This window comes from Nicotiana attenuata, unplaced genomic scaffold, assembly GCF_001879085.1.
Source record: "Nicotiana attenuata strain UT unplaced genomic scaffold, NIATTr2, whole genome shotgun sequence".
NCBI classification, from domain to species: domain Eukaryota; kingdom Viridiplantae; phylum Streptophyta; class Magnoliopsida; order Solanales; family Solanaceae; genus Nicotiana; species Nicotiana attenuata.
In genome coordinates, this window is record NW_017670480.1 from 197083 (window position 1) to 214583 (window position 17501).

Below are 17501 nucleotides of genomic sequence, written 5' to 3' on the forward strand. Positions count from 1 at the left end.
GATTTGATTGGAGTTGTAGCTGGTTGCTTTGGAGTATCATGATCAGAAACATCATGTAGTGCATCTTTTATCTCATTAGCCTTAGCACCAGTAGCAGTTGTAGTACCTACTGCCCCTACACCTATTTTATCTTGCCCCACAGAAATTTGATCACCAGGTACCATGTTATTTTTTCTTTGATCAACATGAGCCTGCATTGCACCAGCACTAGCTAGGTAATTCTGTTGAGACTGCCCAGTCTTCTTCATTGCACAATCATGCACTAACAAAGCTTGATCTGTTGAGATTTTAACAACCTGTGTGGCTGGTTCTTTGTGCGAATCAGCGGTAACTTGCCCATCTTTTATAGCCACAACTCCAGTATCCTCTGTTAACTTTTGTACGCTAGTTGTCCCTTGTCCTTTAGATGTTTGATGCCCAGCTTCAACAGATTTTTGCCCAGCACCTGGACCCTTAGAAACACCATGAGTAGCAGCCTTCAAATCACTAACAACCCTATTAAGAGCTGCCGTAACTGGAACTGTTACAACAGCATTAACAGTTGTCCCAACTTCTTGTTGCACCACTATTAAATTTTTTGGACCAGCTATACCATCTGTTGCATTAGGAAATTTAATATAGCAGAATTCTTAGAAACACCAGTCTCCTTCCCCACTCGATCAACTGCGACACTTTTATTCACCCTATGTTCTACACGATTCTGCTCAACCACACTCTTCTTTGCTATATTATCTACCATTTGTTCAGCCCTTTTTGCATTAAGATAGTCTCTAGCATCACCTTCTAATTTGTCAAAACTACCCAGCCCTTCAACTTCAATAACTGGAGCAGCTTCTTCGTTAGATTTCTCAATCCTCCAACGACATGATTTTACATCATGTCCTTGATGTTTACAACAAGTACAAAATTTAGGGAGATTATCATATACTATCTGTTGGTAATGTTCAATTAACCTTCCAGAAATTGTATCCACAATATTTATCCTAAAAAAGGAGAATGTTTCTGGCTCCTATTAATTCTGTCTTCACAACTGGAATGCCTTTTCAAGAAATGAGCAGGTTCAGTTATGTTGGTCTTTATCTAAAGAATAGTACCTCCCTGAGAATCTGCAAATGTTTTTTATGATCTCAGGTCGTTTGGGTGTATAAGCCTGTGAGCATGCAGTAGATTTTTTTACCTCATTCATTTATGTGGAGTTTTTCTTTCTTAGGCAGATCACTTTCATGTTATTGTATTCGTAGGTACTTTCAATACTAAGTGAAACTACTTTGTCTTCATAACTTCCATTGGCTGCATTGAGGCTCACTTTTTGAAATATGGAACCTTTACAATTTTACAAAATAGACTCCAAAACCCGACATGTCTATTGTCTTATCTGTAGGATTCTTTTTAATCCTTTACCTTTGTTAAAACTTAAAAAAATAGCATTTACGTTCTCCACTTATGTTGCTCAAGTTGTGTTGATATTATTCAAAGCAACCAGTTATCAAACTCAATGCAGAGAATGAGTGAGCGAAACAAAACCAATAAGGCAAATCAAGAAATGAATCATATTTGCGGCAGAAAATCATTCCAAGCAGTATCTTTTGAACAGGTAATGTATGTCTTTATTTTTACGATTTTTGGTTATTCTTGATTTAATAACATAATTTGATTTGTTTTGGTAGAGAAATAAAAACACTGGAAAAGAACCAAACTTGCAGAAACTTTCGGAATTGACTCACATGAAGGACGGACATTGGGTTAATGATGCCTCTGCTGAATTAAATGTACATTTGGCACTTTTATCTTTATTCATATAATATGAGTTTTTAGAAATAAATATTGAAAGTAAAATACTGTATAAATTTTTTGTAGGATAAGGTGAACGAATATATTGCTGAACAAATCCAAGAAATTGAAGAGGATACCGATTTGGACCGGATTGTTAATGCCGCATTTGTGGAAGTTGTTGGAGAAACGTCAAGTTATTGTCGGGGTCAAGGATCGGGAGTTAAGTCAACAACTAGGAGATCCATGAATGGAATTCAAGAGAAACTGCAAGCACAACAAAAAGAGGCAGAAGAAGAACGTCGTAAACGAGTGTAGAATGCCAGCTAAAAGAAGTACAGAAACAGGTTGAGGAGGAGCGAAAAAATCGAGAAGCCTTGGTGGTTGACCAAAAATTGTTAAAAGAGAGCATGATGGCACTAGCATCCCATATACTAAGTAGTGAGGTATTTCATTACTTTTGATCCTAAGAGTATTTCTGTAACAATAAAAGTGGTAGCATGTTAGCATTGCTCTAAACACAAGAAAACATATAATATCTAATTGAAGCATAACTCTAGAATTGATTGCAAATAAATGTCCATACGTACTTGTAAAGTAAAAATCACTCATGTACTAAACTAGCAAATGATACCGTATTACTTACATATGATCCACAAAATAACACCACAGGGCATGCTTGTATTGATTAATTACTTTTGTCGCTCGCACTATTTGTGTTTCTAACTCGTTCCCATATCATTCCTTTCCACTGATTTGTACGACAAATTAAGTTATGTAATTTTATTATATTTAACAGAATGGAGTTTCTGGTGGACTTCTAAACATTATTTCCAATTTAAGTGGTTCAAATGAGGCAACCCATTTAAGACTTATGGATAACATCACGGTAAGAAATTTGGTCTAACTCTTGTAAAAATAAATTCGTTGATATTGTTCAATATCATGTTTGTATTATAGTTTTCAGTTACAATTTATTTAGTTCTCTGTCATGGTTACCAGAAAATGTTTCTTATCAAACGACTTTCCTCATACCAAGCACACATACATTTTAGTTTAAACAACATTTCGGCATAGCTAAATTATACCAGAAGCATTTGCTAAATTATACATGTATCTCCCTTTTTACATCACCTGTTTTGGTACAGTACACTAAGGTTGTCTGCTACACAAGCTCTTTAACACTATTCTGTTTACATAAAGATTTTGTCTCATTCATCACAATAATATAAATATTCCAATAGTACCATTTTTGTACAGAAAAAGATCACTTTGCTTTTTCTTCTTCCCCGGCCTAAATCAGAATATATGCATGACACAATATTCTGGGATGACAATGAGCTACAGATGATTCAACCAAGTTCATTACATCACCAAACAATTATGCATAAGCTGTTTGTTGAACAAGAATTTCTAACAATTAAGAAGGCTGATTTTATCCAAAATGTGTTGACATTAGAGGACTTTAAATATGCCTTCTCTTTAGTTACCTCACGAGCATGGGCAAGCTCTCGAGGTGTGTATATTCATAGGATGTTTGGTTAAATTTGTGAAATAAAATATAAAGGGATAATGCTGAAGAGAAAAGTGAAATAGATTGATTCTAAGCTATCTTTGGTTAGACCAAGTGTAGTTGTAGAACAAATTTTGGAGTGATGTCGAAACAGATATTGTATACTTAGTAATTTTAACATGCAAAATTTTGTTTTCTATAGACTTTTGCTTCTTCATGAATCATGATCACGAGGTTATATTAATAAAGGCTTCATAGACAACTAGCTTACTATACGCATGATTTTGACAGTTTTCCATATAATTCTTATTTGATTTCTTAGCTTTAGCTTTGGTTTTAAGAATCTTTTTATATCATTCATTTGTGCCCAAATTTTTTTTTTGATCGGTACTAGTGTACATTATAATTTTCTTTTAGAAAAATTATAATTATAATTTATATTCTTTTGCAGGATGAAGATGAATAAACCAACATAGCTGACAATATGGTTCATCTAATGCTCAAGCTACTAGAAGAAGATTTACTTTTGGGTTGTTATTAGATTAGAAATTATGAACCTGTAGATGCTCTTGTTATTATTTTTAAGTAAGAACATGTGTTTTAGTAGTATTTAGTTTTTGAAAGAATGTAAATACTTAGTGCATTAGTTGTATTGACCTTTGCAAATATATATCATATATTAATTTATATATATATATTTGTGATAGTTTGAAAGAAAATGTGATTTGTGTATGTAGTAACTACACATTTATTATTGCTAGCAGTATAACAGAAAATAATATTGTTGGCAAAAAGTGATTTGTGCCCACAACAATACGTGTTGCAAAAAGCCTTTATAACAGATTATTAACTACACTCCTGCCATATTTTTTGCCACAAGGAGTATTGTTGCGAAAAATAATAACAATTTACGCAACAATAATTTTTGTTGCTAAATATTTTTATAAGCCACAAGTGTATAAGCAAAATATAATTTATGGCAACAATATTTTTTGTTGCGTTAAGTCAGCTTTTGGCAATGACAATTTTTGTTGTTGCAAAAACTTTTCCCATCAGCATTTATTGCAACGGCATGCAACAACTTTTTTGTTGTTGCCAAAAGTACTTTTCGCAACAATATCTAATGTATGGCAACGAAAAAAGTTATTGCAAATTTCATACTTTCGTGTAGTGGTAGTTCTTCTATGAATGATTTTTAGTTCCTGTAATAGAAGTAGAAAATATTTACTAATGATGAATTTTAGATTCAACAATTTTTCTTCTGTCTTAAGGAATAAGAGGTGTCCAAAAAGATTCATATAGTCGTCCCGACTAGTTTGGGAACAAGTATATTTATTGTTATTGCTGTTGATTAAGGAATAAGAGGTGTTCAAACGGAATGAAGATTCATTAGATGGTTCACTACCGTGTCAAGGGGTTAATGTTAATGTCCTTTCAAAACACTTTCTTGAATATTTAGAAGGAAGAATGAAGACATTTGAGAAGAATGGTTTGTTTTAATCACACTTTACTAAGTATTGGATGACTTGCAGTTCTGTTTTTTTAGTGTTGGTGTTTGCTCCAATTTGCATGCAGGTATTTTTGAAAAGAACCCAAATCTGTCAAGGAGAATAACAGTAATGTCTCAAGTTCTTATCTTGTGATGTTAAATTCAAGGCTAAATATTGTGTTTGTACGGGATGTCGGTGAAACCCATTTTAGATTTAGTCAAAATTAATTTTTGTTGAGCATTAATTTTTCTTATCCTCTTATTATCTAGTTTTTTTCAGTATCGAAAAACCTATTCACAGACAATTTATTATTTTTATGAAACTTCCTAGTTTTATTTTTGTTGTATTAGAATAAACATCTTATTATTCTGGGTTTAGATGAAGCCTATCTAGTTTTACTTTGTCATTATTGAAATTCACCAAANCTTCCGATCAAATTCACCAAAGTTCTGAATTAATTATGAAGAAATTTCACTTTATTGTTTCTGTTGAGCTTTTACCTTTTGATGTTCTTTTCACCTCTATGTATGGTTCATCTTAAAGCATCTGTCCAAAGTGTATATATATATATATATATATATATATATATATATATATATATATATATATATATATTTGTGATAGTTTGAAAGAAAATGTGATTTGTGTATGTAGCAACTACACATTTATTATTGCTAGCAGTATAACAGAAAATATAATATTGTTGGCAAAAAGTGGTTTGTGCCCACAACAATACGTGTTGCGAAAAGCCTTTTTATTGCAACGGCATGCAACAACTTTTTTGTTGTTGCCAAAAGTACTTTTCGCAACAATATCTAATGTATGGCAACGAAAAAAGTTGTTGCAAATTTCATACTTTCTTGTAGTGTTATCATGTTAAGCATCCTAGTCTCACCCAAAAGTACATGTTATAACATTCCCTACTTGTTGACTTTTGACGAAATATTATTTTCTTTAATTCCGTTATCTTCTGAACCTTCCATCCTTCTTTGTACTTGTTGATAATGATCTTCAATATTTGTAATCTCTGAGGTAAATTGATTAGCTTACTTTATATACTTCAAAGATGATCTCATTTTTTGTCCTACTTTATTTTGCTTACGATGCACTTTTACGTAAGAAGATATGTGGGATAACAACATTACACAAAACGATCGGCAGGACCGTTACACGCGGCCACCATGACAAGCTCACACAAGCCTTCGAGATCCTGACACTACCCAACCGATCAAAATAAAGGCACTAGAAAAATTTACAACTTCAGAATTTGTTCAACCATCGAAACTCATCCAAGACCCCGGGACTCGTCCAAACAATCAACAAGTCCAATAATACTATACTGATCTATTCAAATGTCTCGAATAATGAAGCGAATGCAACTATTCTAATCAATATTGTTGCTAGGGTCGATACAAGGAACTCTATAACTTCCAAATTACACGTAATGGTGCCGGAACACCCTCGAGCTCGTCGGGTTCCAAACCGACCGTACCAGTAAGTCCAATTATCATATGAACCTACGAAAAGTCTCAAAATATGTATTGACACATAACGATACCAAAAGAGAGATTAGATTGTTACATAGAGTCGATCCAAAAGTACATCATATTAATTAATATAATATTATTACCATTGGAAACGCAACATAGAACACATACGGAATATATATCACACCAAATAGTTTTATTTATCCATAAGTTTATTTATTCATAAGGATTTAGGATGGCCATAATACTTCATCATACTGATGGGAAGGGGAAGAAATATCTATTTCCCGACATGGTGAGGCTCAAGGTCTTTGAGGAGGCAAATACCAAATTCCAAAAAATCAAGGGACTTGTATAATTCATTCATATCACCTTCAACAAAATTGATTTTTTTGCATCATCTATGTGTAGGACCTGCTTCGCATGCCTCTCTTTTCCTCCTGTTGTCAAAGCGAACATAGTGAAAAAAAACAAAACATTTAAGCTCATGTCATAATTGCACGGAAATTGCAATACATTACGGATATGTTAGGTATGACTGAAAAATTCAATATTTTCATGTTTAGTTTGTTTTAATATTGTGACAAATATTTTCTGCATGAACACATTTTTTTCAATTAAATTTTCTCCTATTGGAGGAAAAAAAATACCCTACCAAAAGGAGAAAAAATATTTTTCAAAATTCTTTCTCGATCTTCCCCGTCATATTCCCCACTTCCACCCCTACCTCTACCCCCACCCCACGCCCCACGCCCCTATCCCTACGTACCCTCTACCCAGGGGCGTACGCAAAAATTTTTATAAGTGGTGTCGAAATTTATAAAAGAACAGGAATAATAATTCTAATTATCATATTTTTGGAGAAAAAATAATCTTAATCTATTTGTTTTGTTGAATCTTAAGTTTAAGTTAGTAAAGGCCTCGAGTTCAATTCTACTTAAGCATAATTTTAACCACCGAGGCTCTCTCAAATATTCGTAAAAAAAAAAATTACTAGTTGAGGTTTGAACCTTTGACGTCCTAGAGCAAATCAAGCACATAACCAACACATCATGAGACAAATTACATCAAGTGATGTCATTTTTTCCTACTTATCCGTTTTCTTACAGTATTAATATATATATTTAGTAAAGTTTTCCGACGAAGCAGTGTCGCGTGTCACCACTTCATCAAAGGTGCATCCGCCCCTGCCTCTACCTGCACAACCTCACCCCTCCCCCTTAATACCTCCTCCAGCTGCCACCTCCTTGCCAGCGCTACTCCGGCTCCTAGACCAAATCTACCACCCTTGTGTTATTTCGTCCCATAGAGTGTTTGCCTAAATTATAATTCTTTAAATATATTCTCTCCTACCTAATTAAACACAGAAAAAATAATAATAAAATCACTTATTTTTTAAAGAAAATATTTTCCAAAAAAAGTTTTTTTTTGGTACTAAACACACCCTATCACAAAATGAAAAGAAGAGAGAAAGCTGAGAAACAGGTCACTTGTACCAAAGCAAATTGAAATTCGAAAGGAAATAGAAGCTTACCGAGAACAAACTTCCAGCTGACAACAGAACCAGTACTACCTAACTGACCTTCATGTAACGTGAAATTTGTTATCTTATCAGGAGACATGGTGGAGGTTTGGAGTGGATTTAATTTGAAGTGTTCATGAAACAAATCTCCAGCACACTTCATCTCTATTTGAGCGACTAATTTGCCTTTGAGACCCATTTGTTAGCAGTATGAGATTTTCTTACACGAGTTCTCTGATTTAATTTAGCGAGACCTTATAGCCTTTATATAGAGTGTCTGCTGTGAATGATAAATCTCCTCTTGCATGGTTGTACACAATTAATCTTGGATGACATACCAAGATTAATTGTGTACAATAATGCAAGAGTAGATTTATCATTCACGGCAGCCAGAATTTTCGTTAAGGGGTGTCAAAATATATAAAATTAAATATACCAGAAAATTAAGGAGAGTGTATGTATATATATANATATATATATATATATATATATATATATATAGTATATTTTTCCGACGACGGGGTGTCATTTGACACCCCTTTCTATAAGGTGGCTCCACCACTGTATGTCATTGTTGGACGTGTGAAAAAAGTTCTAGATTGAAAATTTTTGAGAAATCAAACTTACATATGAATTCGTAGCTCACGATGAAAAGGCGGACCCAGAGTTTAAAAGAGAAATGAGCACCAACAGTTGAGCAAATACTGGAGCAAAAATTCAATCCAGGCAACACAATAAAATTAATGTCCCTTCCCAACCAGAGTCGGATCTAGTATCGATCCAACGAGTTCAATTAAACCAATAACTTTCGATGCAGAGTAAAAAATTATACGTAAAAATTCATTAAAATTGTAAAAATAATAGATATGAACCTATAACTTTAAAAATATAATGAATTCAATATTAAAAACCTTGAAAGTTAAACCCATAGGATTTAAATCTTTTAATCTACCTCTTCTCCCAACCCCCCTCCAAATGGTCGAGTGCAATTGTCTAACCTTTGAGTCTTGGGGTGCCAAAATAGTTGGTCGAAATTCTAACTATTTACTTCCAAATACGAGTAACAATTAAACTTGTAATGTGGTTATAAAGATATGTGATCTAATTCAATGCCAATTGATAAGTAGCTAAATAAAAAAAGAAATTAAACGATTAAAACAGATCGAACCAGTGTGATTGCAAGTTATCGATCCCGTTCTGTATTAGGCTTGAGATCAAGTGCCAAGAACAATAAGAGTAAAAAGAATAAAATGAGCAATATGAACAGAATGGACAGTAAGAACAACCAAGAATTAAGAGTGAGTACAAAGCAGAGTGTTTGTATTTCTAGTAGCGTAAGAGATAATTCGTGTATAATGATAATTGTGATAATGTGTTTACAAATGAAAGGGTTCCTCTTTATATGGTAGAGAAATCCTAAATAAGCTATGGCTCTAATTTTGGAAGTAAAATACATGATTGATATCATTAACCGTTAATAGTTCTATCGGTTCCGGGATTCTCGCTGGGGTTGCTGGTCGATTGCAGATATCTCGTGATTATGTTACTGCGACGTTAATCAAGCATGATCTCGATCCATCGGTCTTCACGTTCCTCAGGCCTGAACTTGCTTCGATACAGGTTTACACTCGAGGCAAACCCTCGAGCCCATAAAATCGGTTATCCTTAGATTTTTACCGTATACACTGAATAAATTGGGCCCATATTAAACATGGAATTTTTACATTCCTATGCCACATAGGATCCCTTATTACCCTCAATGTTTAAGATTTGACTTAATTACACTTAGTATACCAAATTACCAATTCTATACCATAGTGTATTTTAACCTAAAAAGCTAGCATCCTTACCTTGAGCAATTTTTGTTAACATATTAAAATATTTCACCTAATTGAGTCCAGGTCATAAATTTTTTTAAATGACAATGACGAAGGCATGCTGATTATATAATACGTACACCTTTTCATGGATCGAGAATTCAAATTTTGTGGAAAATTGAAGAGCAGATATCACAATCATTTTTATATTCTGGTCGTACCATTGGGCTACGTACAACCATGTGATGGAGAGTATTAATTTTATAAAATCTGAACTTAAGTTTGATAAACAAATATTTGTTTGTTTCTTTATTTAATTACATATTAATATTCCCACTATGGATTATTAATTATTAGTTTATCTTTTAGTCCAAAGCCAGAAAGTAAAAGAACCATAACATTAGTGTATCAACTACATCTTCTTGACAACAATTGAAGAATGTAAAAATTCCTATGTGGCATAGGAATGTAAAAATGCATCTACAGTTGAAAACAATGCATCTACAATCAGAATACAAATAATCTACAATTCATCTACAAAATCTACAAACTGGGTATATAGAATTTTAATATCCCAATTCCCATTCGATTGTAGTTTAATTGGGATTTTCGACATAATTGCGTTTTTTGCAGAGGATTTGAAGGTAAGTTTTAGTTCATTTTTTGGAATTGTGAAAAAGAGAAAAACAAAGCATCTACAATTAGAATACTAATAATCTAATTTATCTACAAAATATCTACAAACTGGGTACATTGAATTTTTATATCCCAATTCCCATTAAATTGTAGCATTATTGGGATTTTTGACATAATTACGTTTTTTAGAAGATTTGTAGAAGTTTTAACCATTTTTTATTTGTGAAAACAGAAAATAAAGCATCTACAATCAGAATACAAATAATCTACAATTTACCTACAATTTATCTACAATTTCTGCAATATGTCTTCTTCTTCTTCTTCTTCTTCTTCTTCTTCTTCGAGTTTCAATCTGAAATTCAGTCAAACTCAAGTCTAATCTTCACCACCTCAAAATTGAGATATAAACTCCAAACCATATTCCTAATTATTTTCAACAACACCCAATCCAAAAAAAGTAATGATTTTTGAAAATTCAAATTTGAATTCAAAGCTTTCAAACTTTTTAATGGATGTCAATGGTGGAATTGCTGCTCTCTTTTCATTTACTTTGTATTACTGAAATTTGCGATTGAGAAATAGAGAGAGATGTAGAGAGAAGTCGGATATATATATGATATTTGGATAATTTTATGTATTAATGATCTGGCAAATTACTAATGATTTCGTAAATTTTCTAAATTACTTTTACAAATGATGAAGATATAAATAAAGTTAACTGTTCTGAGATGTTGATTGTAATGTTCAGTTTCATAAAGTCAATATAAAGTAATTGTTCAGTATCTTTTCCTTTCCTTTAATGTTCAGCTTCATAAAGTCAATAAAGAAAAAATAAAACAGGGATGAAGGGCATCTACGGCAATTTGATGGTGCACGGAATCTTTACCAGTCAAAAGCAAAATTTGGTAAGGACTTAGGAAGGAATCAGCTCCTAATAATTAGTATTAAATGAATTGTATAATAATTGTAGAAAAATTATGAACATGGCGGGTAAATATGAAACTATGCACGTTTTTGGTAATAAGGTTTCATTTATGGTATAGGAAGAAAAAAGTCTCATTAAACATTCTTACCTAGTTTGACCCATTTATATATAATTTAAACAAATTCATCCGTTAGCCCAACAATAAAAGCAATTTCTAAAGGTATTTTTTTTCTTATCTTCTTTCTTCTTCTCTTTTATCGTGGACGATTTTGCACCCCAGATTCCGCTGATATTGTTGTTTGTTTCTCTTAATTTGTTGCTTTGAATCTCGATAATATTGATAGGTGTCCAACTCTGGAGTTGAAGTTTTTTAAAAATCATGATTGTTGGTTGGTTGCACATCTGAGTAAGTGTATTGAAGCAACTTCGGAGCTTGAAGTTCAACTCAAATTTGAAAAGTCATAATGCAAAACGACTAGATAAAGTTAAAAAGTGTTGAAAAACATGTAGTAACTTGAATCTAGAGAGATGGGTTGATTGAGTTTGACTAATATATGTTTTGAGAATCATACCAATTAAAAAAGGAAGTTGAAGGTGAAATCCAACGTTTGTATATAATATGATAATATTATATAACAACAACAACCCAGTATGATTTCACAAGTGGGGTTTGGGGAGGGTAGGATGTACGCAGTCTTACCCCTATCCTGGAAGGGCAGAGAGACTGTTTCCGATAGACCCTCGGCTAAAGAAGGTGAGAGAAGTCCTGGTAGCAAGTAATAGCAAAACCAATAATTAGAAAACTAAATCGGGTAGCAACAGATAATATGAAAAGGGTACTGATAACAAGTAGCAGCAAGATAACATATTTAGAAAACTAATACCAAGGCAGCAAACTACGGAATTACGAATGGCAAGTAAAAACGAAACGAGACATGTGATATAGAAAACTAAGGAGAAAAAGGGTACCGAACTAGCGCTAATACTGTCGAGCTAGATAAGACAAAGGGAGATGCACGACTACCTACTAACCTTCTACCCTAATCTTCCACCTCCACGCCTTTTTATCTAGAGTCATGTCCTCGGTTAACTCAAGTAGCGCCATGTCCCGCCTGATCACCTCTCCCAAGACTTCTTTGGCCTACCTCTACCCTCCTCATACCTCCTAAGGCCAACCTCTCACATCTCCTGACAGGGGCATCTGCGCTTCTCCTCTTAACATGCCCGAACCACCTCAACCTTGCCTCACGCATCTTTGCCTCCACAGGGGCCACTCCCACCTTGTCTCGAATAACTTCATTCCTAATTCTATCCGACCTAGTGTGCCCACACATCCATCTCAACATCCTCATTTCCGCTACCCTCATCTGCTGGACATGAGAGGTTTTGACTGGCCAACACTCAGCCCCATACAACATAGTCGGTCTAACAACTACCTTGTAGAACTTACCCTTAAGTTTCAACGAACATTCTTATCACACAAGACACCGGAAGCGAGCCTCCACTTCATCCACCCTGCTCCGATACGTTGTATGACATCCTCATCTATCTCCCCATTCCTCTGGATTATAGATCCCAAATACTTGAAACTCTCTCTCCTGGGAATGACTCGTGTATCGAGTTTCACATCCCCGTCCGCCTCCTGGGTAACACCGCTGAACTTGCACTCCAAGTATTCTGTCTTGGTCCTGCTCAACTTGAAACCCTTAGACTCCAGGGTATATCTCTAGAGCTCCAGCCTCTCGTTAATTCCATCCTACGTCTCATCAATCAGGACTAAGTCATCCGCAAACAGCAAGCACCAAGGCACCTCCCCCTGAATGTGACGTGTTAAAGAATCCAACGCCAGGGAAAATAAAAATGGGCTAAGTGCTGATCCCTGATTCAACCCCATCTCAATCGGAAAGAAATCCGAGTCTCTACCTACTGTCTTAACCCGTGTCTTAGCTCCATCATACATGTCCTGAGTCACTCTAATATACGCTACAGGCACTCCTCTAGCCTCCAAACATCTCCATAGAACCTCTCGGGGGACTTTGTCATAGGCCTTCTCCAGGTCAATGAACACCATGTGCAAATCCTTCTTCACCGCCCTATACTGCTCCACCAATCTCCTCATAATATGAATGGCCTCAGTGGTCGACCGCCCCGGCATGAAAACAAACTGGTTCTCGGAAACGGACACACACCTATTATATAAAATTATAATAAGTCATATTTTATACTATTGTATATTTGTGTAACGACCGATTGGTCCTTTTTAGGTTTAGTGTTATATCTCTGTTTTCATACGTGGAAGTACGCTATAAGTAAATTGATATAAGATCGGAAATGAGATGTTACATCCCGCATTTTCGTACGTTGAAGTTTTATTGTAAGTAATCGACATAAGTTCCGGAATGAGATTTATTTTGGGATTATAAGTATTACCCTATTTCAAACAGGTGATAAGTTAACTCGTGAAGGTGAAAGGGTAAGTGAATCGAAGAAAATAAATTTCGTCAAAATTTGACATTTTGGGATAAAATACGGCCCGAGCTAAAATACTCGATATTTATGGACTAGTGTCATACAAGGTACCACATGACAATAATAGTAAGGTTTATAAGGTATGTGAAAAGTGAAGAGTATATTAAGTAAGTAAAAATAATTCTTAATTATGTTAGTAATTAGTTAATTATTTAGTATTAAGATATTACCTAATTAATTAATAATTAGTGATGGATTAATTGGAGTCTTTAGATAAAAATTAAAACAAAAGAGACGTGGCAGCCCCTTGAACACATTAAGTGGCTCATAATATTAACTTGAAAGGTGGCAAAAATTTAGAATGTTGGATGACATTATTCATCAAAGTGGGCCAACTCAATTAGCAAAGCAATAACCTCACTTCCATCATTAAATGGAAACGTGAATTACATATTTTTGAGAGGCATCAAGTCATTAATAAAAATTCAACCAAATTTGCTTACCATCTTGGCAATGTAGTTGCTTAAATATTCAATTTAAAACATGAGATTTTGTGGTTTTAAGAAAGTACGGTATAATCTTTCTCAAGAATATCATACGAATTTTTTTACTACTTCGATCTTGCCGTCACGTATTGTATCATAATTAACATGTGTTAGAGGGAGTGTCAAGCGAATTTACTCAAGTATGTTAAGGCTATCCCTTCTTTATTTTTGGTATGATCCAAATAATACAAATGAAACCAGCAAAATACACAATTTAAGAAACTGTAATGTAGTATTTACTTTCCATGTGAGATATGACGGTCTTTGAATTTGATAAGAAATGGAAGGAGTATTAATAACTAAATATGTACCGGTTAGCTGAACTTCTTGAAGATTATTTTCTTGGAAAAAAACTTGATTAAGAATAGACAAGAACTACAGCAGAAAGGCGCAAGCACACAACAAACGATCATATTTAGTTAAAATTAGAACGAAGAGTTCTATTCATAAAAATAGAACGAAGAGTTCTATTCATACGAATTTTTGAGTTAAATTCAACAGTAATAGAGGTATGTACAATTGGTCACACCCATTTCAGTTATGCCCTATGGGGGCTAACAGGTATAGTTAAGAGGAGGACGGGATATTAGAATTTGGCTGGGGTTAAAGTAACCCAAAATGATGGATGGATTGTTTGCATTAGTCGACATTTCTAAAAGATATTGCAAATGTGATAATAGATCTTTTTGTGAGACACCCAGATGGTGCACTCTAAAATAGTACAACTAGATATGAGTACTACAAAGATAGGCACTGGAAGTCTTGAAGGGATAAATATTACCTTAGTATGGCTCTTATCCATAGTAGAGCGAGAATTTTTGGCAACCCGAAGAGCCAATGGATGAAGGAAGGGGAACTAAAAGAAAAAGAATGTCTTGTTAAAGTTTTCAAAAGAAAGTGATAGGCAGAAATATTAGCAGAGAAATAAGAAGAGAGATAAGAAAGAATTATGAAGAGGGTGTGATAAATGGATGACAACGGTAGAGTGTTACAGAATCTATAATCAAATGAAGAAAGAGATGAAAGGTGGTAGGTCTTAAGACCACAAAAGACTATAGGCCATACTGTCACATCCTTATTTCGAGAAATAAGTTCGCAACTCTAACGTGATTAATAGAAGGAAAAGTTAGGCCCTAGAGTAATAGAAGTTAGTATGGACTGGTGAACAAGATAAACTATATATGAATTAGGGATTGGGTGATTGGATAATAGTCGGCATCATGAGAGTTTCAGATTTCATTATGGCAATAATATAATGGACAACAGAAAAAGATTCATGAGAAATTCAGAGATTGGTCATTCAGGAAGACGCTTCCCTAAAGCAAGCAATGTGAGCAAAGTTCAACTTAAGGGACTGTATGTGCCAGTTATACTAAATGTCACCCTCGTGAGTAAGGAATTTCCTTATCCTTGGTACAGAATAATTTCCGCAAGGCAAGTAATGGTCATCGATAGTGTGAGAAGACATTAATGATGAAGAGGTAAAGCATCTATAGGTAGATATTCATAGTGCTAAATATTAATACTTCCCAAAAAGGAGGAATATGGAGTGATGTTGCATTAAGTTAGAATTAAGTAGATCTAATAACTATGAAATGATAAAGGAAGAATGCGATAAAAACGATAAAGGGATGAAATTGCACTTATTCAAATGTCACAGATATGCTACGATTCCAGAACATTATGTAAGTATGACTCCAAGAAAAGGAAGTAAGGTTTCATGCCGGGGATGTTTTTTAATGAATAAGGAACTAGGCATGAATTAATTTTTGCAATTATTAATTCTAAATTCAACCAAGAACTAGGCTAAATGTCACTTACTCAATCACAAACAAGCCCTAAATTAAACATCCATTAGGCACTCACACTAGGTTTGGATAACAACCCTAGCTAAGAAATTTGCTAATCATAGATAAAATTTAAGAAACTAAAGAAAAAAATAAGATTAAACTCATAATAGATGATAAAGGGAAGAAATCTAATGTTAAAAGGATAAACTATTACAAAGCTACCCAAAACAGTAAAAGAAAAACGATTATCTATTTTCTGGTGTTCAAACTTAACCTAAATTTGACAAAAGCAACTATTTATACCCAGCTGAAATTGTCCGACAAAATTGCCCATGTGGAGGTTCTGTGGCCGCGCAATTCTGAGTGCGGCCTGAACTTAGAAGATGGCTTGACAGGATGGACTTCTGCGGCCGCACAATGTTGAGTTGCGGTCGCACTTCTTCAAGATCTGCGTACCACACATTTCTAAGTGCGGCCGCACTTTTGATTTTGAGCTTGATATGAGAGGCTTCTGTGGACTGCACATTTCTGAGTGCGGCCTCACTCTTGAACTCTGCGGGTGCACAATAATAGTGTGATCCTCCACTTCTTCATGGACCCAAACTTCTATCTCTCTTAACGTCATCTTCTACAGTCGCACAATAACTGTGCGGTCCGCACTTTGCAAAGGAAATTTGTTTGTAGTTCTTCATAGTTTGTGGCTGCACACAATATTGTACAGTCCGACTTTTGCTCTTATTAGTCTGTTTTGCTCCTTGTCCAAAATTACTCCTTCTTGGTTGATTTTTATTTCTTTGGCTCATTTTCCAATACTCTTGCAAGAAAGCACGTTTCGTTAGGTTTTGGGAATTCCTTTAAGCATTTTGAGCTAAAATGAAAGTAAAAGAGTGCAAATAAGTATTCAAAATTCCTATTTATCAACTCCTCCAAACTTAAGTTTTTGCTTGTCCTCGGGCAAATAAGGTAATTCCCACCCCCACAAGAAAAGAGCTATTTTAGCTGGCCTATGGTGAATCAAACACACATCAATTGGGACCAACAATTTTTTTTTTACCCACACACTGATGTATTATCAAAAAGGCCATGTTTTGAATGTTAAAGCACAAATAGATCTAATGTGACACTCGAACATCGAGAGTTGACTTTATCTATCAAGGAATCCCGCACTTTCATGTAGGTCATTGTGGATCCCAAAACTCCTCCTCCTATACTATCCAGAAGCTCACCTCACTCAAGAATGTAGCACTCAATTCAATGCCTTGTGAAAGGCTCGCTCATCAAGCTCAAAAGAATATCACAACTACGACTATAATTATCATATGGTTGTCCCTCATGTAGATCACCACTAATGTAAGCTTACTCAGCTTGAAATCACGTAGGGCTTTTTCGGTATGTAATGAAGGCTTTTGGAATAAGGAGGGAAATGTTGGAACGGAACAGGTTCATCTTTCCTTTAGCACTACATTTTCTCTTTTTGGCTCATACTTTGCCGACTCTTTGAGTCATTTTCTATTACCTTAGGGGTACTAGTGAGACT

At 34.5% G+C, this 17501-nt stretch overlaps 1 long non-coding RNA gene and 1 pseudogene across 1 annotated transcript; one reads left to right on the top strand and one right to left on the bottom strand.

Moving 5' to 3' along the window:
• The first annotated feature begins 1609 nt into the window (after window positions 1-1609).
• LOC109240032 lies at window positions 1610-3929 on the top strand. Its single transcript, XR_002069993.1, has 4 exons — window positions 1610-1769; window positions 1858-2216; window positions 2570-2659; window positions 3735-3929. It is a non-coding gene; the product is annotated as an uncharacterized LOC109240032 (long non-coding RNA).
• A 2399-nt stretch (window positions 3930-6328) lies between these two features.
• LOC109240034 lies at window positions 6329-8106 on the bottom strand (annotated as a pseudogene).
• Window positions 8107-17501: the final 9395 nt, after the last annotated feature.